General features: G+C 43.1%; 1 protein-coding gene across 3 annotated transcripts in view; it reads right to left on the reverse strand.

Annotated features, from left to right (window-relative positions):
- LOC135220882 (methionine-R-sulfoxide reductase B1-A-like) overlaps positions 1-27029 on the reverse strand; it is a 171101-nt gene that overhangs the window by 125182 nt on the left and 18890 nt on the right. The gene's annotated exons all lie outside the window — the stretch shown is intronic.

The raw sequence follows: 27029 nt of genomic DNA on the forward strand, positions 1-27029 counted from the left end.
GAGCCCGCAGCCTTGCGAGAAAAGCCTCTCGCTCTGACAAGTCTTTCGATAGTCGAAAGGCAGTTAGAGCGAGACCTGGGAGGTTGTGATGAAACCTCTCGAAGTGGGGTTGTCTGAGTAGATCGTGTCTGTTTGGAAAGCGATCTGGGGAAGTCCACTATCCACTCCAGTACCTCCGTGAAACCATTCCTGGGCTGGCCAAAATGGGGCTATGAGTATCAACTTCGTGCTCTTCGAAGCTACGAACTTCCTGAGCACTTCCCCCAGGATTTGAACGGGGGTGGGGGGAAAGGCGTAAGCGTCCACACCCGACCAATCCATGAGAAACGCATCTATTGCGAAGGCTCTCGGATCTTCTACTAGAGAGCAAAAGGTCTCTATTCTTTTGGAGAGGAACGTCGCGAACAGGTCTATGTGAGGTCTCCCCCACAGGGACCAAAGACTTCGACACACTTCTTCGTGAAGATCCATTCTGTGGGAAGGACCTGGTTTCTCCTGCTCAGTCTGTCCGCTCTACATTCTTGATCCCTTGAACAAACCTTGTGAGGAGAGTTATGCCTCTTTCTTCCGTCAGGTTAACAGGTGTCTTGTCAACTGATAGAGGGAGAAAGAGTGCGTGCCTCCTTGCTTGCGTATGTAAGCCAGAGCCGTGGTGTGTCTGAGTTTATCTGTATCACCCGATCTCTGACTATCTGTTCGAAGAACTTTAAGGCTAGGTGTATGGCCACAAGTTCCTTGCAATTGATGTGCCAGGACACCTGTTCCTTTGTCCAGGTGCCTGACACCTCTCTTGCTCCAGCGTCGCTCCCCATCCCGACTCCGAAGCGTCGGTAAACAACACTTGGTCTGGGTTCTGCAGGGCAAGCGATACGCCTTCGTTCTTTTGAAGCTGAGGGATCCACCACTTCATATGATCTTTTACTTCTTGTGGAAGTTGGAAGACGTCCGAGAGTTGACCGTCTTCCAACTCCACACCTCTTTGAGGAAAAACTGAAGCGGGCGGAGTGAAGTCTCCCTAGCGAGAAGAACTTTTCCAATGAGGACAGGGTCCCTAACAGGCTCAGGTAGTCCCTCGCTGAGCTGTTCTTTCTTTAACTAAGAAGCTCGAGATTCTCGACAAACCTCGAGCGATTCTTTCTCGCGAAGGATACACCCGAAAACCCCGAGAATCCATCTGAATCCCCAGATAGACCAAGTTCTGGCTGGGGATCAGTTGTGACTTCTCGAGGTTGACGAGCAACCCTAGCGAATCTATCATGTTCCTTGTACTTCTAAGTCCTCCAAGCACTGACTCTTCGACTTGGCCCTTATCAGCCAGTCGTCCAAGTAGAGGGAGATGTTTATCCCACCTCTAGGTGAAGCCATCTTGCTACATTCGCCATCAGGTTGGTGAATACTTGTGGGGCTGTAGACAGTCCGAAGCACAGAGCCCTGAACTGAAAGATCTTGTCTCCTATCATAAAGCGAAGATATTTCTTTGACAAATGGTGAATGGGAACGTGGAAATAGGCGTCTTGCAGGTCCAGAGAGACCATCCAATCTCCTGGGCGAAGCGCCGACCATGACAGAAGGCGGACGTTTCCATACGAAAACTTCTTTTTCTGTACGAAGCGATTCAGAGCGCTTACGTCCAGAACTGGCCTCCACCCCCCCGATGCCTTTGGTACTAGAAAAAGGCGATTGTAAAATCGGGGCCGGGGAGTGTGGATCTTGTACAAGTTCGATGGCCTCTTTTCCCACATTTGCTCCACCATTTGAAGGAGAGTCTTTCGCATTAACGGGTCTCTGTACCTCGCTGACAGTTCCCGAGGCGTAGATGTTAGGGGCGGTTTGTCGTCGAAGGGGATTACATATCCCTTCTTCAGGACCGACACTGACCAAGGGTCGGCTCCCCTTTGTTCCCATACTCCCGCAAAGTTCAGGAGTCTGGCGCCCACTGGTGCTTGGAGGAGCAACAAGTCACTTCGATTTCTTGAATGGCCTAAATGAAGACCTTCCTCTCTTTTCAGAGCTCTTCTTTCTGGCAGGGGGACGAGCCGCTGCACCTCCACGAAAGGGCTGCTGAGTAGGACGAGGTTCCTTCTTAACCGTCGCCACTACCGGTCGTCCTTTCTTGGACGTCTGAGTAAGTAGGTCTTGTGTCGCCTTCTCAGTTAGTGAGCGAGATATAATCCTTGACTAACTGAGAAGGAAACAGATGATCTGATAGCGGGGCGAACAGTAAGGCAGTCCTCTGGCTCGGAGAAACCCCTTTCGATAAAAGGGAACCATACACTGATCTCTTTTTCAGGAGACCAGCACCGAAAAGTGAAGCCACTTCACCTGAACCGTCCTGTACTGCCTTGTCCATGCAGGACAGTACGCTATGGAGAATTTCTGGGTTCTTCAGAAACTCCGGATCCTTAGATTTGTTGGCCAGAACTCCGAGCGACCAATCCAGAAAATTGAACACCTCTAAAGTGACAAAAAGTCCCTTTAGAAAGTGGTTCAACTCTGAAGTGCTCCACGTCGCTCTGACCGATCCTAAGGAGTGACGTCTAGAGGCCTCCACTAAACTGGAAAAGTCGGCATCTGCAGAGGCGGGGGGTTTAAAGAAAGACCCATAGTCTCTCCTGTCCCATACCAAATACCTCTCTTCCCGTGCAATCTGGAAGGAGGCATGCAGAATACCGTCTTTCCTAACTCCTTCTTCTTGTCCATCCAAGAATCTAAAGAATGGAGTGCCTTCTTCATTGATATCGCAGGCTTCATTTTCAAGAAGGCCGACGATTTAGCCGTAGCTGAGCTCGAAAAGAGCGAACGAGGAGAAGGAGGAGCCGCAGGACTAAGAGAAATCTCCAAACTCTTGTAGTAGTAAAAGAGGCTAAGACTTTGTAACTAGAAAGCCTCCCCTCATTAGCAGGAGGTTCGTCGTCAGACAACGTCTAACCCTCGATCAGACGAAGGAGAAAGTTCACGTTTGAGGAAGAGTCCTTCCAAGACCTCCTATGTTCTGAAGGAGAGGAGCTCCTATTTGGCGAAGAGTCATAACCTCCAGGAACGAGTCCCCGACTCTTGACTCCTGGCTCTTGACTCTTGCCTCCTGACTCCTGCCTGGCTCCTGATCTGCCTCCGACTCCTGCCTCCTGACTCCGCTCCTGACTCCTGACTCCTCTCCTGACTCCGGACTCCTGCCTCCTGACTCCGGACTCCTGGCTCCTGCCTCCTGACTCCTGCCTCCTGACTCCTGCCTCCTGGCTCCTGACTCTTGACTCCTGCCTCCTGCCTCTTGCCTCCTGGCTCTGCCTCCTGGCTCTGCCTCCTGGCTCTTGCTCCTTGGCTCTAGCCTCCTGGCTCTAGCCTCCTGGCTCTTGCTCTTGCCTGGATGGCCTCACATCTTGGCTCTTGGCTCCTGCCTCCTGTTGACTCCTCACTCCTGGCTCTTGGCTCCTGACTCCTGCCTCCTGCCTCTTGCCTCCTGGCTCTTGCCTCCTGGCTCTTGCCTCCTGGCTCTTGCCTCCTGCTCTAGCCTCCTGGCTCTTGCCTCTTGCCTGGATGCCTCCACTCTGCTCTTGGCTCCTGCCTCCTGGTTGACTCCTCACTCCTGGCTCTTGGCTCCTGCCTCCTGGGTGACTCCTCACTCCTGGCCGGTGCCAGACGTCTGATTGTTTCATCCAGGTTCGTACCGGAAACCTCACCTCGGGTAGGAGTATCGATCCTGGAGGTAGATACCTCCATACGTCTGGAGGATCTTTTAATTGGAAGGGAAGTGTCTTTCCTTCTAGGAGGCTCCTTTGACAGGACTCCTACCACGACGAAATCTGTTCCTGCATCGCCATCATGAACCTCTTAGTAGCCTCCTCTTTATCCTCTTCGGGAGGAGGGGAAGGAGGAGGGGAGGAGTCCATAGCCTCCACCCCTCCTGCCTCCTTCTCACTCTGGTTGAAAGAATGGCTCTTCTTGCCTTCTTAACTCCCGATGGAGACTCCTCAGAGAAGTTTTCAGGGCTCGAGTCGATAGTCGGCGCCCTCCAACTCCTCTTGAGAGGCCGAGATCGATCGGAATCTCTCCAATCACGTCTCGGTGATGAAGATCCGACGACGAGAAACACTCACTTAGGACGCTTTTACAATAGCGGTCCTTGGCAGTCGGGGTGGGGTGTCACAGAAACCGCCGAAGGGACACCTGATCGGTGGGGATTCTCCACACCTCCTTTCGGCTTTCGACATTCCTTCTCCTCTAGGCATGTGAGCTTGGAAGAGGTCCTAGAACCTAGGAGCGTTGCTGAGCCGACCAGATGCCCCCTCCACTACACTGGGACACTTATATCACTGTCTAATTGACAATTCACTAGCCTTACCTTGTATGGCAGCCATTTTGTTTTCCATTACTTTGAAGGCTGCTTTTAGATCTGCAAGTTCTTTCGCTGGATCTACAGGTTCTGCAATAGGAGAAGGGGCTGCAATGGAAGGAGAAGTAGCAATACTTACCCTTGGGGAAGATCCCAAGCTTGGAATTAGTTCAGATCTAGAACTACTTAAACTTCTATGAGAAGCCTTCCTCACTCTTTCTCTTTCTAACTTTTTTAAATAATTAGTTAGATTCTTCCATTCGTTCTCACTCAAGTTCTCACATTCTTTACAAGTATTAGTAAAAGAACATTCATACTCCCTGCACCTCTTGCATACCGTGTGAGGGTCTACCGAAGCTTTCGGCAACCTCACCTTACAGCCTACATCACAAAACGTCTCACAACCATACCAGAGTCAGACATATTTAAAGAAAATCCAAAATCAAGTCCACAAAACAGTCCACAAAAGCGTATGCCAATCCAACAATCCAGATACGTCACCAAAAGTCGGTCAAGAAGATCAATTGCCGGTGAAAAAAGAAAAAACCAATCGAGAGGAACCAACAACAATGTTGATGGTCCGGGCGACAGAAGAATTCTGATTAGAAAACGGGGATGGTTCCTAGTCCTGCCACCCTAGGGCGGAGGCGTAGATCACCTGACCTACCTGTAGCGTGTGCCGCGAAATTTGAAATTCTGTCGGAGACGACGGAGTCTATAGCTAAGTATATCTGGCAGGGAAGTTGAATGTATAAAATTACTCTTTTAATGGTAAAGAGGACAGTAGTCACCGTAACTAAAATACATAATGCTGTTAGCCAGTTTGAATTACTTCAGAAAAAATGTCCCAAAGAGACTATCCTCTGCACATTCCAGTTGAAGTCACCTGTTAGATTTCCAAAATTCCTTATCTATGGATGTATTCATCCCAGTTGGGTAAGGTTATCTTTCTAAGGCATTCATGTTTTCAATTATAAGATGGCATTTTTTTAATAATAGTAGTATATCTACTCATCAATCTTTTCTGTTTTTGTCTCCCCAACACTCCCAACCTGGCTTGTGATCTACAATAGTCAGTTAATAACCTAGTATCTCATTCACTATGGATTTACATCATGTGATATACTGAAGTTTTAGGACATGCATCCTTACCATTTCCTCATTACCTAGGCTTCCTTGCTCTCTGAAACCACACCAAACTACCATCTCTAATAACTCTAAATTTGCAAAACTATGCCAGGTTATCGTGGGTGTTGAGCAACACTGTTAAGATTGAAAAACCAGGCCAATACAAATTCGGACTGAATCACTAGGGTATTACTACAGGATTTTCATATCTCCAAGGCATTTGGATGTTGAAGATCAGGGACTGACTTGAGCCCTATTTAAATGGAGACCATTAACTCAGTCACTAAGATTCTGACTCACTGTAAATTCAAAATACGCTTTAGGTTATGTGAGAAAGGACTGACTTCCATTTCAGAGCCCTATACTTCTGTCATCCCTTAACACGTACTGATAAGTAATGGTACACATTGTTGTCAAAGCCAACTTGCAAGAGATTAGTGTACAGCAAAACCTGAAAGACATACTTACTAAAAACTGAAAAATTAGGATCAGCATCTCACTCTACATTTTATCAGTTTTGGTTAAGACATTGGAATGGAAAAACCAAACCAGCAAGACCAAATATACACAAAATGACAAATTTTCTAAGACAATTTGTATTTTTCATAGCTACAAACCTGAGGTCTTAACAATACGATAATTTTCTAGCGCCTAGCTGGATCCAGTTAAATTGCAGATGAAAAGCAAGGAATCTTATGAGATCTGGCAATGCGTGCGTATATCGGGTGAAAACTGTTCAAGGACCACACACCCACGCCATTGCATTCAGTCTTTCCCAACCCAGGATGTCTTTAAGAAAACAAGAAGGGTGGCTAGAGGTGGGCAGTACAACGTTAAGACCTCAGGTTTGTAGCTATGAAAAGTACAAATTGTCTTGGAAAATTTGTCATTTGTTCATAGGCGAACAAACCTTCAGTCTTAACAAAAGGATAGACTTATACTTGGAGGGAGGTATAGACATCCTAAACCGGCTGGGGGCCTACCCACCACTCCAGCTCTAGAAGAAATATCTACCGGAGAGGGACTGATGAGAAGCTAGATACAGTGATATCAAACAACTCAGCCACTGGGTTACCTACGATGATATATGGGAAGAATCATTGCATAGGGAACTAAAGAGAAACTTTGACTCTTCAATAACAAACAAATGCACCAGTGTTCATCACTACTCCTTACTCCCCCTTGCTAAGGAGTGGAGTGTATGCTACCGAATAGAGGGTTGGATATCTGTACACCAAGCAACCAAACAATCAGTATGACTACCTTACTCACCTGTATCAGACCAGTCCAGCGAATGAAGTGTCTATTCCTCAACCCGCCCCTAGGAAGAAGGCAAGGTACAAGAGAAAGAAAGAGACCAGCAACTCTCTCATTCTCTCATCCACACAATCATCTCAGGTAACACACATACATGCCCTGTTAAGGGCAACAATGAGTTACACAATCTGTTGGGCAGCCACCACAGGACCTAGGGGAAAACAAGTCCATAGATCTGTGGACAACATCTTTAAGATAGAAAGAGGTGAACATAGAGAGGAATACCATTTTGAGAGTCAAGTTCCTGTCTGATGAACGATGCAAAGGTTCATAAGGAGCTTTAGTGAAACTTCTCAAGACCAAAGGAAACATCCACGTTGGGGGTGGCTTGAGCTCTCTAGAACACGACTGCTCAAACCACTTAACTAGCAAGGAGAGTTCCCAGGATGAGATGTCGATACATCTAAGATGTAACACTAAACTCAGGGCCGCCCTGTAGCCTCTAATGGCGAACAAACACAAACCTTTCTCATCCCTGAGGAAGGTCAAAAAGTCGGCTATGCGCCGAATAGAGATTCCAAGTGGAGAAAAACCCTGTTTAAGACACCAATCACAAAAAATTGCCCATTTGCCATGGTAAATGGGAGAGGTAGACTTTCTGGGACTGCTGGACATATACCTTGCTGTCCTCTGAGAAAAGCCTCTCGCTTGGAAGAGATACTTGATAGCATCCAACCATGAAGAGACAGGGATTCTACTGAGTGGTAGAATCTTTCTATGTGTGGCTGACAAAGAAAATGCCGCCAGGGGTGAATCTCCCTCGGCACCTCCGACAACAACAACAGCAGACCTGGAAACCATTCTGCATGCAGCCACAGAGGGGCTACCAAAGTCATCCTGAGATTCTGTGAACTCATCAACCTGTTCAGGACTTGACGGATCAAACAAAACGGAGGGAAGGCATACAATTTCAGGTTGTCCCAGGGATGTTGGAACTCGTCCTCCACTAACGCCAAAGGATCCGGAACTACCGAACAGAGTATCTCCAGTTTCCTGTTGAACCGAGTCACAGAGAGGTCCAGCATGGGGTCTCCCCCAAACCAGGAAGACTTGTCTGCCACAGCCTCATAAAGAAAACCATTCTGTGCCTAGGATCTGATCCCGACGACTGAGCTTGTCTGCGACCACATTCCTTCTGCCTGAGACATACTTGGCCGAGAGCTCCACCGAATTGCTGACCACCCACTGGTGAACCTCGAATGTCAAGGCGTGAAGTTGATGTGAAACCAGGCCCCCTTGCTTGTTCACATAAGCGACCACCATGGTGCTGTACGACATGAGAACAACAGAATGACCCTCTAATTTCTCCCGAAATGTCTTCAGACCCAGAAAGGCTGCCTTTCACTCTTAAGACATAGATATGCTGCTGTTTGTCCTCCAAACTCCAAACGCCCAAACAGTAAAATGAGGCCTCCTAAATAAGCACCCCCGACTGCAAGGGAGGCATCTGAAAAAAAAACAGAAGGAAGTCCGGGGAAAGAGAACGCAAAGGAACACCCTTCAAGAGATTCCGGTCGTCCAACCACCAACGAAGGTCTTCTCTCACTTCCAAGGGCAGAGCAACCCTTATTAGGGAGGCGAGTCCCCACTGGTCCCAGAATTCACTCAGTCTCCATTGCAAAGTCTGAAGATAAAGACACCCATGAGGGACCAGCTTCTCCAGGGAAGACAAAATTCCCATATAAACTGGCCACTGATGAGCTAATGGATGTGGTTGTGACAGGAAGTCGTGCGCCACCAATCGCAACTTCTCCAACCCCTGATCAGACGGGAAAACTCTTTGAGACTGCTGTATCGATGACCATGCCCAGATAGAGAATCCTTTGACTGGGTACGAGGTTTGACTTATCTTGGTTTACCATGATGCCGAGTTCCAGACAAAACTGAAGCAGACGATCTCTGTCCTGCAGCAGCTTCTCTCTGGAACCTGCCAAGACCAACCAATCATTGAGGTACCGCAGCAAACAGATCCCCTGAGCATGGGCCCAACTTGAGATGAGAGAAGTGGTCACCCCGAAGCACAGGACTTTGAACTAAAAGACCTTGTCTCAGAGAGAGAAGCGAAGGAACTCCTGGACGACGGATGAATAGGGATCTGAAAATGTGTGTCCTTTAAATCTATCAACAGCATGAAGTCGCTTTCCCTCACAGCTGCCAACACCAATCATGGGGTCTCCATCTTAAACTTTGTCTTCCTGATGAAATGATTCAAGGTGGATAAGTCGATCACAGGTCTCTATCCCCCTGATGCCTTTGGCACCAAGATGTGACTGTAAAACCCCGGAGACAGACGCGCCACATCCCCTATTGCATCTTTGTCCAACATCTTCTACACTTCTTCCTGGAGAGCCTAGAACTTCGGAGAATTTGGGGGATACACTTGCCTGAGCAGAGGTTAGTCAGAGAGCGGGGGAGAGAAGTCGAATGGTAATAGATACCCCACTAAAGGACATCTACTACCCACTTCTCCCCCCCCCTTAACTTTGCCACTTGGCCCACTGGCCCACAAGGCAACCCCCCACCCATGGCAAAGGAGGAGAGGCGCCCAACCTAACGATGACCCCCCCTTATTTCTGCTCCTTCTTGACCTGTAAGAGTGGGAGTGAAAGGGACGTTGGTCCTCTGACCTAGACTAGGATGAATGGGAAGGCCCTGCCGAAACCAAACTCCTAGACAGCCTACCAGGCAATGATCTTTGTGATTGCTGGTGAGCAGGGGGAGGAGGAGGGGTGGGACGTCTCCGAGAACAAGACTCTGACTTTGACACAGCCTGGTGCACTAACCTGTCCTTCATGTTAGCCCGGCGTCTGTCTATCACATCCTCCAGCTTAGTCCGAGGGAACAGGAATGGAAATTCTAAAAGGTCCCCATTCCTTAGCGCCAACAAGGACTCAGGCTTAACCAATCTTGCTTCTGGACAAAGCCGCATCTCTTCTGATCAGAAGATTAGACCACAAATTGATGCCGAGGTGTGAGAGATACGAGAACGTCTTGCCCCCAAACTGCAACAAGCAGGCAAGAGAAGAAGCACTCACCAACCCCTCTGGGGACCTGTCAGACGCAATCCTTGCAATGACCGCCAACCAAAAGTCCAACCATATGACAGTCTGTAACATGTAGGCTGCCAGACTCTCCAAAGCTGAGGCATCCTGTGGAGACAAGGACGGCGCCACCGACCTCACCTGCTCCAAAGTCAACCTTGGCTTTAGACGAATGATGTCTGGGTTAAGATGATGAGACAACAAGTAGGCAGAGTTCATAGCATAATATTTCCTATGCCTCGTGAGTGGAAGGGGAAGCAACTTGGAAGAGCCCCTTGACCAAAGAGACCCGTCCCAATCTGACACAGAGGTGTTCAACTTATGCAAGACCAACTGGACATGTCCCGATAAGGGAAGCTGAAATGACAACTTAGGATCTTGCGTAGCCCCAAGCAAGGTTTCCAAGCAAGGAGGAGTGAAAGACAACCGAGTCAGAGTCCTTCTCTCCAAATTGTTGAACCCAAGAATGAGATCGACAACTTTGTTTAAGGAAGACAAAAACTCTTGCTTGTCTCCTTCCTCCTGCTCCAGCAACGGAGACCGACGACGAGAAGAAGATGCAGGCATATCTAACACACCTTCCTAATGCAGACCAACAGAGGACCCAGCAGCCAAACAGCCCGAAGGGCCAGCTGACCTGTCTGGGCTGGAGCCAAGTGCCAACTCCTGCGACAAACCAACACAACAGGAGGCTTTACTACACACACTCCCAATAGATGACTTGCGTAAGTGGCCACGTATGTGTCTGTGTGGGGCAGATGCACGTATGTGCGAAGTAGAAGCGTCTCAAACACTTGACAAAGAATGAGGATTCCTCGGAGTTGAACCCCAGACAGCATCAAGGAGAGGGGGAGATGAACACTCCAGTTGCAATACTTCCGCGTTCACAACCTTCGATCTCTTCGCAGGCGCCTCAGGGGATGAAACACTAACACTATCAGGAACACAGGCGTGCCACTCCTCACTCGTAGATGAAGAAAAGGCAAAGTCCTTAACCTTACAACCCTTGATACACCAACGCGGCGGAGATGGGGGAGAAGGAGAGGATGACAGCACTGACTCCTTACACATCCTCTTGGCAGGAGGGGGGACGACGCAACACGCTTGCTCCCAGACTTCCCAGCCAACATGGCAGTAAACCTATCTCCCAAAACAGTCCAACCTCTTAAAAACTGCCTGGCATAAAGCCTCAGACGGATCAATCAGTAAGAGAGGGCGCAGACGACACAGAAGGGAGATGGAGCGTACTGGATGGCAGCGATGATGTCATGGGAGCAAACGATGACAACACAGAAAAGCGAGGCAGCAAAGCAGAGGGAACTAGGAGTGACGTCATCGATGGAAGTGACGTCACGGCTTACCCTCAACCTGAGGAAGCGGCAGGGACCACTGGCAGAGAGATACAAAATGGCTGACCCCATGACATCACCAGTGGCACTGACGTTACGGCTTCTCCGACCCAAGCAAGTGGCAAGCGTCACTGGTGGAGCAATACAATATGGCTGATCCTGGCTACCAATGAGGACGAGGCCAGGAGGAGGGGGGAGTGCTTAGGTAGCCTGAGGGGGGAGGCAAGCATCCAGGAAGTGCATCAGCAAACCCTCCATAGAGGGTGAACCCCACAGCCCAAGTGACCCCCAGAACGCTGCCATTTTGGATGCCTCAGAATCTGAAATAAAAGAAACTGATGAAAAAGCCTCCCTCGTGGGAAGTAAATTACCTCCCGAGGAAGAGGGGGTGACATTACACAATAAATCAACCTGAGGGGTTCCTGATACTTCCAACGACGAATAGATGGAGGAAAAGTGATGGAGACAAAGGCACAACATTAGCATGGGGTGTAACTATGGCAGAAACGAAGCATCGGGGCAAGGAGATGAAAACTCCTCCCACGAAGGAAAGGTAAAAACTTTACGATGCTCCCTCTTACTATATATAATTTCTACTACTCTCTATGCCACGCACAACATTCCAGGCAGGGATTATTTATGGTACAAACATTAGCACACCTACTGCAAGTGGAGTGTGGGTCTGTCGCTGAAGAAGCCAGGAAATGAGAACACGGGAAACCTTGAGTTCCCAAGCAAATACATTGGCGAGGCTGAGAAGGAGCGGAAGAGGCCATAATACAAGCACACACACAGAATCACAAGCGAAAATGGGCAATGAACCGGGTAAAAGGGCAAGAGAAGGCAACCACGACTCTCACCCAAGCGGTAAAGAAAAAAGACAGAATGTAGTGGTGTGGGTTTTGTGTGGTCCTTGACCAGTTTTCACCCGATATACGCATGTGTTGCCAGATCTCACAAGATTCCTTGCTTTTCATCTGCGATTTAACCGGATCCAGCCAGGCGCAAGAAAATTATCCTATTAAGACCAAAGGTTTGCTTGCGTATGAACAAACAGAGATTCTCATTTCTACCAACCTGTCTTTTGGAGATGCAGACACAACTAGGAGGTACTAACAGTTTTTGCAACATACCTTTCTCACCTACTCCCTTTAGTTTCTTCCAGCTTATTTGTCCAAATGCTTTAAATTTACCTTAACTTAGTGTTCTTTATTAAACAACAAATATTTCAGATATGTCCCACACATTTCTAAAAAAAAAATCTTCGCAGTTCTATTAAACTGCCACATAATGATAAGCAGAGTTTTGAAGATTCTAATGCAAAACATGATGCACCAAGAGAGAAATATAGAAAGAAGGCTTTTCAACTGTTAATTTCCCTGAATTTGCTGAAGTTCACTTAATATAGAAGTAAAAAACATACCTAGTGCTTGAGTAACTGATTGCTATACTAAATACTGAATGCTATAATGACTGAAAACAATAAAACTTGATGGTACTAAATACTGAATGCTATAATGATTGAAAACCTATCAAAATTGAAAGATTAAGTTTAACACGAGACATGCAATTAGGATGAAAAAAGAAGGCCCGATGTCTACTGTAATGACCTTAAAACACTGATTTTTTTGCCTTTTTTTAGTATATGAATTTAATCAAAAATACATATATCCCTCAAAATTGGTAAAAAAAAAAAAACAAAACCTTTACCATATTAAACCCTCTTTAAGGGCGGAGCCCTTAAAAAAAAAAAAAAATCCAAAAAAAAAAACGTCTCCCGTATGCCGGGCCTGGTTTGGAGTGATCGCGGAAGTTGTGAAAAAATAATTTTTTCAAAAAATTACAAGCGCTGCGTACTTTTAGTTTGAAGATTAATAGTTCATTTTTGGCTCCTTTTTTTGTCATTGCCTGAAGTTTAGAATGAAACCATCAGAAATGAAAATAATATCATTATCATATGTAAATAATGCGATATATGGTAGCGAAAAAAAAAAATTCATACATAATTGTATTCAAATCACGCTGTGCAGAAAACGGTCAAAGCTAACCAGTTACTTTTTTTTGCGTTGTATTGTACACTAAATTGCGATCATTTTGATATATAATACTTGTAAAAAATAAAACAAAAGAAAAAGTAACACCGGAAAAATGTTATCACAAAATGATGTACGAATTCGTAACGCGCGGACGCAAAAAATATTTTTTTCAAAAACATTCACCGTAATTCTAAATAATGTTCTAGAGACTTCCAATTTGTTTTCAAAAAAAAAAAAAAATTAAGACAAATGATTGAATATTACGATACTGTAAGAGTTTTAGATTAGAATTGCAGATTTCGACCATTTCGGACGAGTTAAATTTGACCGAATGTCGAAATTTTAATATATATATTTTTTTATATGCACATATTTCGAAGATGAAAAAGCTACAACCTTCAATTATTTTTTATTGTATTCTTCATGAATTTGCGCACATTTTGATATATGAAACTCTATAAAAGGCTAATATGAAAAGGAGCAAATATTAGGATAATGCCATGTACGTATTTCGGAGACTTGCGGCCGCGAATCGGCGCGCGGGAGTGAAGGTAAATATATTTTTCAAAAATTCACCATAAATCACAATATTGTTTTAGAGACTTCAGATTTGTTTCAAATGAAGAAACATGACGGAATATTACTAGGCCGTAAGAGTTTTAGCTTACAATTGCGTTTTTTCAACTATTTCGGTAGAGTCAAATTTGACCGAACAAGGGTGGGGTTTTTCTCTATTTATCGTGATTTATATGCAAATATTTCGAAAAAAGAGAAAAGCTACAACCTTCAATCATTTTTAGTTGTATTCTACATGAAATTGCGCACATTTTCATATATAAAACTTTATGAAACAGCTAATTTTAAATGGTGCAAACATTTCGACAATCGCACAAAAAAATTCTGATTTTTTCGGAAGAGTTACCGCGCGCGAACGTAATTTTTTTTTTTTATAAATTCACCATAAATCAAAATATTGTGCTAGAGACTTCCAAGTCGTTGCGAAAAAGTGAGGTAATGATTGAATATTACTAGAATATAAGAGTTTTATCTTACAATTGCGTTTTTCGACCATTTCGGTAGAGTCAAAGCTGACCGAAAGTTGAAATTTTTGCACTTAACGTTATTTATATGAAAATATTTCAAAACTGATAAAAGCTACAACCATGGGTTGTCTTTTGTTGTATTGTGCATGAAATTGCGCACATTTCCATATATAAAACTTTATGTAACGGCAAATTTAAAAGGGTGCAAACATTAGGACAATCGCACGAAAAAATTTATCGGAAGAGTTATCGCACGAACGTAAGGAAAAAGTTTTTTCATAAATTCACCATAAATCGAAATATTGTGCTAGAGACGTCCAATTTGTTGCAAAATGAAGGCAAATGATTGAATATTACTATAATATAAGAATTTTAGCTTACAATTGCGTTTCTCGACCATTTCTGTAGAGTCAAAGTTTGACCGAAGGTTTGTTAAATTTTTGCACTTATCGTTATTTATATGAAAATATTTCAAAATTGATAAAAGCTACAATCATGAGTATTTTTTAGTTGTATTGTGCATGAAATTGCGCACATTTTCATATATAATACTTCATGTAAAGGATAATTTAAAATGGTGCAATAATTATGTCAAAGTGACGAAATAATTTCCGAGATGTGTCACTGATACTTTTTAGTGCGATAAGAAAGAAATTCGCGCTTGCGCGCCTGCGTAGCGATTGTAAACAAAACAACGCCTTGATCCGTGAACTCCCAGCATCCCCCAAGGCGTGTGATACAAAAGTTTTCGGCTGGTAGGCCTATAAGTATTTTTCCGCGAATTTTTAAAAAAACTTTTTTGAGCCGACGTATGATACGTCCAATCGGCATACGGGAGACATTTTGACTCGACGTTTAATACGTCCAATCGGCGTAAGAGGGTTAATAGGATAAAAGATGAAGTTTTCAACGCCACTGTTAAATAATATAAATTAATGCATACCAAGAAAAAGAGCTAGCCTCCAGATATGGTACTAAATTAAAAATATGCCAAAACAAATAATATGCCATTTTTTATGATAAAACTAAGTTTTACACAATATAATTACCAAGCAGTTACATACTTGAAAGCTTCCTACCTAAGCAATCTAAAATTCAAATTTTGAGGTGGCGCTGCCATCGCTAGTGTCGCTGATCGGAACCCAGCCCACTTTTGGGACCAGCCAGGTATAATAATCCAGTAGAAACTCCCAATTCGTTTTCTTGCGAAAACACATCCATCTGTAAGGGGGGGGAGGGCTTTGATTATGTAACTGTTTGGTGAGTGTATTGTGCAAAACTTAGTTTTACCATAAAAATGTTATTTTTACACAAGTAACTTACCAAGCAGTTACATAGGTGATTCCACATCAAAAGGAGGTGGGAATCATGGACTAACTACTCCAAGACATTATAGAAAAGATAATGGCCTTGAAATAGATAATTGCTAGCATTGCACAAATGCTTACTGTACAGTGCTGCTCAAATCTGATGTAACATTATTTTTGTATTGTCCAGATTCTCAGACTCAAGCAGTGTTAAGCTTTTTTTGTTTCATTTCTAATGTCATACATGTCGAAAAGTTTGCCAATTCACAGCTAGCATTTTCCTTATTCATAGTCCGTTTGATTTGAACCAATTTTTTTCATGTTGCTTAGATCAAAGCACAGTGTGATAAGGTTAGTGGTGCCACCAATGACAGAGCACTAAACATGCTCCTCAGGCTGGTCAACATAACTACCTCTGCAGCATTATAACAGTAGACCTAATAACCTCGACAGTCATAACATTTTCAAAATAGGAATATGAATTACAACATGATTTCTTTGAATGTTCAAGTTTTAGGGTGTGTTTAACCTGTCTGTGTGTCGCAAAAAGATTCTAGACCTAAAAAAATTATCTAAGCCTTCTGAGATGTAATCTGTTATTAAGGAATTTATTTGTAGAGATTACCTGTTCTTTGAGGAATAAAAAATGATGATGACTTTGATTATATAGAGAAGATGGTTATTAATCAAAATATCTATTAGTATCAATATCAAGGCATATGGAATACTTGTTTTTAAACTGGCTTAAAAAAGTATTTTAACTGGCTTAAAAAATTATTTCTTAAAAGTCCTTCTGCTCGCTTTTGGCGGTGTATAATTTCTTTTTCTTTCAATAAGGTGTATTGGCTTGTAAGTCCGTTTCATTTTTGAAGTGGTTAAGAAATATGTAATAAATATCTTCTTTATATGAAAATCCAAATACTCCTTTAATGAATTTAAAATAAACATTTTTAAGATAATTTCATTGCCACTGAGCTGCGGTTTGATGATGACTTCGTTATGATCAAATGCATCAGCAGTGAGTGAACAAAAATTCTGAAAAGTTGATGATGATTTCGTTATGGTCAAATGCATCAGCAGTGAGTGAACAAAAATTCTGAAGTGTTTCTTCTCTGAAATTTGGCTACATGTGACATTTTCTTACAGTTTTGAAATATATGACAGATTTCACTCTTATGGAACACATAATGGCAATAATCTTGTTTTGCATCGAAATAATAAATAAATACAGTGGAACCTCAGTTTTTGTATGTAATCTGTTCCAGAACCTCCCACGAAAACCGAAACAATAATTCCCATAAGGAATAATGTAAATAAAATTAATGCGTTCCAGACCCACAAAAATATTTTTTTAAATGCTTTTTATAGGGAGTTTTACATACAAAAAACAATGAGAAATAATATAAATGACTAATGAAATAAATAAATGAACATTTAACATCACACTTACCTTTATAGAAAACACTTGTTAGCGTGTGGAAGACAGGGAGGAGGGAAGAGGGAGGAGGAGAGGTTATTGTTTGGAAGGGGAATCTCCTTCCAGAAGGACTTCAGGTATCAAGGACCTATCTGGGATTACTTCTCTTCGTTTTTTACTGGCACTATCTGAGGTTATTTCCCCTCTTCATTTTTTACTGGCACTAGGAATGCCCAATCATCGAGCTAGATGGAGTGTTCTTCCTAGGTCCTTCATGCACTGCTGATGTGACATAGAATGGAGAAGCCAGTCATCCAAGTACAACAAGATGTTGATTCTTATCAGGTGCTCGTTGGACGAGTGGTTTTCGCACTTGGGTACCAATCCAGTGGTCTGAAGTTTCATTCTCGGCACGGCAACGTGGAATGAGAGGAATGTATTTCTGGTCATAGAAATTCATTTTCTATATAATGTGGTTCAGATCCCGCACGAAGCTGTAGGTCCCATTGCTAGGTGACCAATTGGTTCCTAGCCATGTAAAAATATCTAATCCTTCGGGCCAGCCCCTAGGAGAGCTGTTAATCAGCTCAATGGTCTGGTAAAACTTAAGATATACTTAACTTTTATCAGGAGCAGCCACTTACCTCAGGAGCTGTAGACAGACCAAAGCACAGCGCCCAAAACTGGAAAACCTTGCTCTGAAGTACAAACCACAGGAACTTCCTTGAATCTGGGTGGATCGCTATGTGAAAATATGCATCCTGTATATCCAAGGATACCATCCGGTTGCCTTGATGCAGAGATGACATTGCCAAGCAGTTTCCAAAGAGAAGGCGTGTCCTTTGTATCAAAAGCATTTAAGGCACTGACATCCAAGAGAGGCCCCCAGCGCCCCGATGACTTGGGGACTATAAAGAGTTTATTGTAAAACCCTTCTGTTGAATTATCTAACACCTCCTCTATCACCCTCTTTCGAATTAACAGTTCCACTTCCTGAGAGAAGGCCGAACACTTCTTGTATCCTACCAAGTATGCCACTAATGTGATCGGCGACTTGGACAAAGGAGGCCTTTCTGAGAAGGGAATGATGTATCCCTCCTTTGGAACTTGGACAACCCAAGCTTCTGCACCCCTTAGACTCCATTCCTCCCAAAAGAGGTGAAGTCTTGCTCTAACTGGGGAGTGAAGGACAGACAAATCACTTGCTTCATTTGAGGAATGATTTCTTAGCTGGTCTAGATGAGGGTCGTAGGTTAGACCGGGGTTTCTGCTGAGGTCTAGACCTTGCCCCTTGTACAGGATATTGCTGTAAGGGGGAAGACACCCTAGTGCTGGAGGCAGAGGACGAAAATTCCTTTGGTCTTTTAGTTGACTGGACGAGAAGATCAGTTGTAGACTACTTCTGTAATGTTGAAAGAATGCCTTTAACGGTATCTTGAAGAAATAGATGTTGCTCATCCAAAGAAGCAAATGAGAGCCGATTTCTGAGTAGATGTAACTAACTACCCTAGTGGAACACCACAACTCCCTCTTTTTGAGCAACCCCATGGTAAACAAGGAAGCAACTTTGGCGAAACCATGTCTGACTGCCTTATCTGCACAAGACAGAACCCCTAACCAGCGCGAGGCAAAGTCTTCAGTGAGTGCAGGACAGTCTTCAGTTTTCCTTGCCAATGCTCTCACTGTCCAGTCAAGGAAGCTTAAAATTTCTAATACTTTAAACAGGTTCCTAATAAGATGGTCCGATTCCAGTGACGAGAACATCACCTCAGCTGCAGAAAACGCCAACTGACGAGAGGCATCCACCAAACCAGAGGAAGTTACCCCTGGGAGGCGGCAGAAACACTTCCCAAATAAGGAAGGAGCTTCCCCGGTGGCGTAGAAACAGTGTCTCTGAGGAAATGCAAAGAAGCCTTCCCAATCTCTCTCTTAGAGTTAAATCAGTTGTGCACTTCCCAGAGTACCTTCTTGGCAGAAGAAGAGAGGGCTAACTTGGGTAGGCGTTCACCATCGCTCGCTCTCTTCCTCTGGGAAATCAGAGGCGCAGGCTCAAAAAACTCCAAAAACCTTGCTAGTAAGTAGCAAAGTAACAAAGAGTAGGCGGAAGAAGGAGCAGTCTTGTTCAGTCTCTTCCTCATCAGATGAAACTGGAGAAAAGACAGTCATCATCCTAGCAGCAGTCTTCTTTCTCTGAAGCTCCCCATAAGCTCTTCCATCTGCCGAGAGAGGGGTGAAAGCTTGGATCCTCTACGGTAGAATGAAACTGGCAACAAGAAAGTTGGCATCTGGCATTCCAAATGTTTAACATTGCTGAAAGCTTGGAAGCAGGCTTAGAGCATGCTGATGCTGCTGAAAGAATGTTGAGGAGACAAATACTGCTCTGTGCTGAAGTGAAGTATGCCTTGGCACTGAAACGGGCACTTGAAAGATCCAATTGATTCATGACTATCCGAAGGAGAATGATAGTCACAGGTTACTGGCGCATCTGCAGGCTAAGTCCCAAAACCTGCGCAAAGGTTTCAGACTAAACACCACTTCTCTAGACTTCTTGACAGGCGGTGGGAAAATGTCGGCATCGGCAGACAACTGCCACTGAGAGGTTGCGAGGTAATACTACAGGCAGTCTCAGTTATCGGTGAAGGTTCCATTCTCAGTGGGGTATTGATAAGCGAAAACCGCCAATAACTGAAACTCCGTGATTTATGGAGGCATATGGCACCATAACTCTATTACCTGCACCTTCCGCACTGAAAACCAAAACTCAGTTTGTTATGGCACCATAAATCACAGATTTTATGCAGCTAGACAAACGCAATAATAGCAGTTCGCCATTAACCAAGTCTGCTGATAACTGGGGACTGCTGCACAGTGGACCCCCTGTATTAGCGTTCTCCGGATTCACGGACTCACACATTTGCAGATTTTTCTCGGGAACATTTCCCTGCATTATTCGTGGAAAATTCACCTATTCACAGTATTTTTCTATGAGAAATATCTACAAATTCCAGGTTTTTTTATCAATTTTATCATAAAACGCATTTTTTGTGACAAAACTACAGTGGTACCTCAAGATACGAAATTTAAAATCCGTTCCGAGCAGCCTTCGTATCATGAGTTTTTCGTATCTTGAACTGCATTTTACATGTAAAATGGCTAATCCATTCCAAGCCCTCAAAAACACCCCAGTAAATTTCATAATAAAGCTAAAATTGACAAATAACAATGAAAATACTACAACAATTTGGACATTCAATACCTAACTTAATAGTACTGCTAATATGTACTACATAGTACCTGTAAATAAAGTGTATTAGTGTACATGGTATACAAGAAATACTGTATGTACATACGTACGTATGTAGTAAAATGTGGCAACCTTACCTTTCGAGTGAGGCTGTCTTCCGAAAGTGGCGGACAGAGGAGGAGGACAAACGGCATGATACGTATGTACACTTAACTTTACGAAACACACAAAAAATGTAAGGAAAACATAAACTAAACTTTACGAAATACATTAACAAAACTGTAACACTTAACTTTACAAAAAACTTAAAATTTTTTCTTTTTTGATTTTTACATTTTTTTTAACTTGTTATACTTTAACTTCTTTTTTTTAATTTCAACTTCTTCACCACTTTCAAAACTTTCTTTTTATTCGTAGTAGTATCATTGGTTGGGTCATTTTTGCTTACTCCTACTAAAGGCCTCTTTAAAAAATAACTATCGAAGGAAGATTGCTTCTGCCTGCTTTTGACAATGTTCCTGAAACAACTCACGCAAACGTCATCGAACTGTGCAAGCATACTACCTGGTAAGCCTTTTAAGGGCTTTTTGGGTGTCTCTTTTCTATGAATGATTGAACCTTATGAAAAGCAGCTAGAGCATCCTTAATTTCTGCCGTTGTCATAGTCGTCGTCCTCCTCCTTGCCGCTGCTGGAGAACTCCTCTTGAACGACGTTATGTTGCATGGCCTCCAACTCCTTCAGGTCATCCGTCGTAAGCTCCTCTTGGTGCTCCTCAAGGAGGTCATTGATGTCGTCCTCGTCGACGACCAGCCCCAATGGACTTGCCGAGTGCAACGCTCTCATCAAGATTCTGGTTGCGAAACAGTTTGCAGGATCGTCAACTGTTCTGAATCTGCAGCACCGCTTCACCCACGTCGAATCCCCCTAAGTCTCGGCGGATACGGCATCAGGCCAGAGTTTCCTCCACGAGGAATTCAAGGTTCGCCTCGAAACCTCCTGCCAAGCTTGGTCGATGAATCGGTGATGCATATAAACGATATCGAAATGCTCCTTCCAAAATTCATGCAAGGTGAGGTTTGTGGTATTGGTGATGTCGAAACATCTCTTAAAAAGATGTTTCGTATACAGCTTCTTGAAGTTTTGATATCACTTGCTGTGGCCATGGGCTGGAGGAGAGGGGTGGTGTTAGGCGAGAAGATAAAAGAACCTTGATAAAAGAATACTCTGCTAGGATATCTTCCTCGAGGCCAGGAGGGTGAGCAGGGGCATTGTCCAACACCAGCAGACATTTCAGAGGGAGGCGCTTCTCTTCAAAGAATTTCTTCACTGTCAGGCCGAACACAGATTTACCCACTTGGTGAATAAAAGCTCGTATCCCAGGTCTTTCGCATTAGCCCTCCACATCACTGGAAGCTTCTCCTTTAGCACTTTGTGGGCCTTGAAGGCTCGAGGAGTCTCAGAATGATAGAGAATGATAGACAAGTAGGGGCATCACCTTGCAATCCCCATGGCGTTCGAACAAAGTGCAAGCGTAAGCCTGTCTTTCATAGCTTATGCCTGGGTAGCTTCTTCTCTTCCTGCGTGATGAACGTCTGACGAGGCATTTTTTTCCAAAAAAGGCCAGTCTCATCACAGTTGAAGACTTGCTGAGAACTGTAGCCTTCATTGATTGTCATCTCATCAAACGTCCTAATAAAGGCTTCGGCCGCTTTTGTGTCCGAGCTGGCCGCATCCCCATGCTGCACCACCGAATGGATGCCAGTCCGTTTACAGAATTTCTCGAACCACCCATGGCGAAGCCTTGAACTCTGGGGTTGGCGTTGATTGTCCTTCTCCGTCGTCTTCGGCATGGGCAATCAAATTGCCGAAAATAGCGCTGGCCTTGTGGCAGATTGTCCGTCTCCGTTATCGTATTGCCAGCGATTTCTTTGTCTTTTTATCCAGACAAAAGAAGCCTTCCATTTCATCATGCACGTGGGTCCTCTTGCTGGACAAAATAGTCACGCTGTTGGAAGGTGTAGCTGCTTTGATGACATCCTTCTGCTTAAGGATGGTTGCCTATTGTCTACGGATTTCGGCCATATCCTTGGCGATCATACTCAATCGCATACCAGCTTCATACTTTTTAATGATCTCCATCTTCCTCTCCAAAGAGAGCATCCTCTTCTTTCGTGATTTCAACTTTCTTGGGACCCATGACTAAGTATATACTGTACGTAATTATGTTAGTAATACGTATACCTATGTAGTAAAGTTCTCACACAACATGATAAAGTATACTACAAACGAAATCACTAACGAATTTATGTTAATAAACGAAATCATATAGAACGAACGAATACCACGCTGCTTACGATGCAGATGATGCCGTGAAGTGGCCGAAGAAGCACGCTGCTATGTAGATGCACCATGGGAGGGATGCTGACCAATAGGAGAGAAGGATCTCATGGCAGTGACTAGCATCAGGAACCAATGGGAGAGGCGAGAGGATGGTGGTGAGTCCTACTCAGTGGCGGCGGGGCGAGTTTTAAAATTGTTATCGTGTTCCAGAACGAATTTCGGACTTTACTGCAACAACCTTTCGTATCTTGAACAATTTTCGTATGTAGAGCCACAAAAATTTTCGTAATTGCCTTCATATCTCGAGTTTTTCGTAAGTTGAGCCTTTCGTATCTCGAAGGTACCACTGTACTTATTAGAAAAAGAAAAACCAGGTATACAAACTTTTTAGTGGGCGTTTTCTTGAGTTCTAAACTAAAAAAATAGGAGGTTTAAAGCAATTTTATAAGGGTTCCAACATTCGGGGAGTCTTGCACGCATCCCCCTGCGAAAATGGGCGGATCACTGTAGTACTACGTTAACAGCGCCTCTTGTCCAGTGAAGACATTTCCATATCTGAAGACACTCGCAAAGTGCTGTCCAAAACGCCTTTTCTATGGTACTCTGTCGACACCTGGGAGTGCGCAACAGGTTCAACGGAGGAAAAACCTGCCCGTAGGCAAGCCCCATACCTCCGGTATGTCTTCTCACCAGTGTGGGGGAGCACGACAGGGACTTCGTCTTGGAGAACTGGCGGGCCAGACAGCCAAACCCCCCTCAGACACGTCACTAATGCTTTTTAATACACTCTCATGTGACGCTTTATCCACAAGAGCATGAAAAAAAGCACCCCAATTCCCATTACGGAATTTATCTAACACACTAACTTCCGGTCAAAACAGGACTCAAGACTGGAAATGGTATTAGGATCTAAGGCATGGAAAATTGATAAATAAATGGAGGGCATGGCAAAGATGAAGGAGGGCTAAGAATGGGTGATACAGGAGGAGCAGGAGTGGAAGGGAAAAGTGCTATCCTCTACCTCTACAGGTAAAGTAATAGCTTCAAAACTAGCTCTACTTTCAGCTCTAAGAGCCGCCTTCCTTTTCCTATCCTTGTATAACTTGTCTACATGAGACCTGGTCCTGCATCCATCAGAGCAGTACCGAATTCCAGAAGAACTGAAATCAGACATAATGATGGCAAAAATAATAACACTTAGTTAATACACTAAAAGCAAAAGCTACGAGAAAACAACACCATTCAAGATGAAATACTTCACCAAAACCCAGGAAAAATATCTGATCGATGAAGCAAAGACTGCAACTACTACTGATGTTGGTCAGAAGCCAGCAGAAAATGAATAAGGAGTTTCTTCTCGATTGTACCTGGCTGTCACGAAAAGTGGGGCGGGGTTTCCGATTACCGACACTAGCATGGCAGCGACACCACAAAGTTTGAATTTTAGATTTCAGCTATGTAACTGCTTGGTAACTTACTTGTGTAAAAAGCATGAACAATATACTTGTGCCTAAGACTAGGAACTAAGAAGTCTTCCTATGCTTAACACTGTTAAACAAGAGTAATGGCCCTGATTCTTCTTACTGCCTATGGTGATCTCTTGGCATAGTAAAACTTTGTAATGTGAATCCAAAAATTCATTGTACTATTACCAGAAGACTTGTGGTTTCCTTGAAAGTCTCTCATGACTCCACAAATGTCTGATGAACCACTATGGCAAACCCTACAAAGTCCAAATTTGCCAAGTATACTACACATTCACCTAAGATATGTAACTTGTCTGAGCACTACAGTCCTCAGTGGTTTGCAGCAGCCTATGAGCTTGCTACCAATTACTTAAATTTGTGGTCACTAAACAACTCTTTTGTCTTTTCAATGGCAGGAGAAGCAGCACAAAATTTTGCCAAAGCCTCAAAAAAAGTGTTTCAAAGGTCAAAAGTAGAAAATAACCATTGCTTCTTCTCCATGGTCCTCTGGGATGGTTCAGGTGAGAGAGAGAGAGAGAGGTGAAACATGATCACTCAAACTTTGAAGCAAAAATAATAGAAAAATTCAAAGTAGGACTTCTTGTCCTTTCTACCAGAGAATAAGCTCATACTTTCATACATTACCTAAGATCAAGAACACCCCTCACACAATCACTGGCCTTGCATTGCAGAAAGAGGATATGGGTCTATCTTCCAAGGCAGTGAATTTTTCATAAGGATTACTTTTAACCCAACAAAGGAAAACCTTCACGATTAACAAGGGAATAATAAAAACTTCATGATTAACAGGCAAAAAAAAAAAAAAAAAAAAAAAAAAAAAAAACCAAAAAAAAAAAAAAAAAAGACACACACAGATGAGCATGATTGGTAACTCATAGCCATTCAGCAAATCTCTCTTTAGAAACAATTACGAAAAGCAAATTGGCTTCTTAGATAGGCCTAGTTGAACTTAACTGTGCTATAATACCTAAAAGAAACCCAATACCACTTTGTATAAGCCTTTCCCAATTCATTATATGTAAGGTATGAACAATTTGGCTAATTAGTTATACCCATTTGAAAGAAATAATATTAATTAATAACAATTTTAGTACTCACCTAACTTTGTCTATACTCTTGTTTTTTCCATCTGTCCATCTGCCTGTGTTTGTTTGTGCATGACAACACTGCGTCCCGGGCTTTAAATAGTTTACGTTATCTGTAAGTTTTAAGGATATCAGGGAGTGCACTTGCAACTGAAAAGTGTTTTAATAACTTATACTGTATGCATATTACACCGTTAATATTCAAAATAGGATATTGTTATTATTGTTGAATGTAAGCTGCCTTTTCGGGGTGGTGAATGGAACAGCCAGATGCAAATTCCATTAAACAGATGCTAAACCAAATTACGTCATATCTTATCTGGCTAAAACGCACTTTATAAAAAATTAAAAGTATATACTGATATACTTACGTGTAATGAAGTAACATTTATCTCAGTAGCAGAGTAGGTATGGTCCAGTACAGGTGACATCTTGCCATAGTGAACAGCGAGAGAAGCAATTTTCCTGTCACTGCGTCTGGCTCTTGCATTTGCCACCCGAAAAGGCAGCTTGCATTTAACAATAATAACAATATCCATATTTTGAATATTAATGGTGTGATTCGCATACAGTAGACTATTAAAACACACTCTTCAGTTGCAAATGTACGCCCAGATATCCTTTTATTTACCTAAAACTTACATAAGGCGTAAACTATTTAAGGCCCGGGACGCACTGTTACCATGCGCAAACACACAGGCGGATGGACAGATGGAAAAAAAACAGAGTACGTATAGCTTGAGATAATCTATTTACCTTTTGTCTGCCTTAAGTGGGTTACACCACAATACCTGCCTAAGGAATGTTAATTTTTATAACTGGCCTAGGGTTGTAAAACAACATCCCAGATTAACGAGTAACAATTAACACCTATGCTTGCAGGTGCCTACCTTTCACCTAATCATGATGATCTAACTGCAATGATGAGAGAAATTGGAAAAAGGTGGAAGAAAAAAGCATATGAAGAGGCAAGGTTCCAGAGGAACAGCAAACTCTTTGAGGTATGTGTAGTATAGGGATCAGTAGTAGAATACCTAACAAGAAGATGCACTTCTCCTTCCAAGATAGTATCAATTCTCAAGGCTAATCACTGGAGTGAGCAATAGGTACTCTAATATTCATTCTTGTACAAACAAGCTATTACATCACCACCTTAACTGATCAGCATGAGTATCTTGTTTTCCATCTGCTGCAATTTTCAGAAAACCAGGTGTTAATGTATATATTTTTATTACATTCAATATCACTAAAAAACTATAGGCACCCTGTTTTATTCTAGAGCAAGAACAACTCAATTACAACTTACTACACCAGGCAACACTAATTTCACTAAATACTTTGCAGCAGTTACCAGGTTTATCACTGCTACTGCAGCATTACCAATCTCCAATTTTTAAGTTTTCAAATTAATGAAGCTATAATTTAAGAGCAGTATTAAGCTGCTGTTCTGCAAACTGACAATTCTAAGTAACAGGAGTCTTGGTTTATGAATATAAACTGGCTAACCATGGATGTATGATCAGCTGTTTGAGGGAGTTTTGTATTATATACTTATTTCAAAGGTTATACATACGTACTATATGGTAATAATACAAGTGAAAACTTACAGACTCACTCTAACACATTCTGTCTGGGAATAACCTCACAGGTTATGGAGCAGTAACCGCCAGGTTTTGGGGTGAATTTACAACACTTAATTGTTCACCATTATAATGAGCCATTTTTTGTTGCTGAATGCTGCATTTTCTTTCAATTTTTAATTACATTAGTTGTCTTGAATTGCCTACAAATTTCCCAAACTGGAGACAGAACATTACTGAGAAATAATAAAAATTCATGATTTCTACATAATTCACCCTTCATTTATCAAAGATAAGTTCCCTAAATTTAAAAGTTTGGTTGCA

The sequence above is a fragment of the Macrobrachium nipponense genome, chromosome 2 (assembly GCF_015104395.2).
Source record: "Macrobrachium nipponense isolate FS-2020 chromosome 2, ASM1510439v2, whole genome shotgun sequence".
NCBI classification, from domain to species: domain Eukaryota; kingdom Metazoa; phylum Arthropoda; class Malacostraca; order Decapoda; family Palaemonidae; genus Macrobrachium; species Macrobrachium nipponense.